This window comes from Anomalospiza imberbis, chromosome 18, assembly GCF_031753505.1.
Source record: "Anomalospiza imberbis isolate Cuckoo-Finch-1a 21T00152 chromosome 18, ASM3175350v1, whole genome shotgun sequence".
Taxonomy (NCBI): Eukaryota; Metazoa; Chordata; class Aves; order Passeriformes; family Viduidae; genus Anomalospiza; species Anomalospiza imberbis.
In genome coordinates this window covers 8,722,204-8,723,000 of record NC_089698.1, presented here as the reverse complement: position 1 = coordinate 8,723,000, position 797 = coordinate 8,722,204, and positions in this window count along the sequence as shown.

The window sequence follows — 797 nt, the reverse complement described above, 5'->3', positions numbered from 1 at the left end:
AAAAGGAAAAGGAAAAGGAAAAGGAAAAGGAAAAGGAAAAGGAAACAGGAAAAGAAGGAAAAGGAAAAGGAAAAGGAAGGGAAGGGGGAAGGGAAAAAAAGGAAAAGGAAAAGGAAAGGGAACAGTTGAAAAGGAAAAGGAAAAGGCAGGAAAGGGAAAGGGATGGGAAGGAAGGGAAGGGAAGGGAAGGGAAGGGAAGGGAATGGAAGGGAAGGAAGGGAAGGGAAGGAGGGAAGGGAAGGGAAGGGAAAGGGAAGGGAAGGGAAGGGAAGGGAAGGGAAGGGGAAGAGGAAGGGAAGGGAAGGGAAGGAAGGGAAGGGAAGGGAGGAAGGGAAGGGAAGGGAGAGGGGAGGGAAGGGGAGGGAAGGGGAGGAAAGGGGAAGGGGAAGGGGAAGGGTGAAGGGAAGAAAGGAAAAGGAAAAGGAAAAGGAAAAGGAAAAGGAAAAGGAAAAGAGAAAAGGAAGGGAAAGGAAAAGTTAAAGGAAAAGTTGGAAAAGGAAAAGTTGGAAAAGTTAAAGGGAAGGAAAGGAAAGGAAAGGAAAGGAAAGGAAAGGAAAGGAAAGGAAAGGAAAGGAAAGGAAAGGAAAGGAAAGGAAAGGAAAGGAAAGGAAAGGAAAGGAAAGGAAAGGAAAGGAAAGGAAAGAGGAAAGGAAAGGAAAGGAAAGGAGTAAAGGAAAGGAAAGGAAAGGAAAGGGAAAGGAAAGGAAAGGAAGGATCGAGCGCGGGCCCCGCCGGCGCCGCCGCGGGCGCTGCAGCTCCAGGCCATCGCCAGGGGGCGCCGCCGAGCGCCGCGCGGG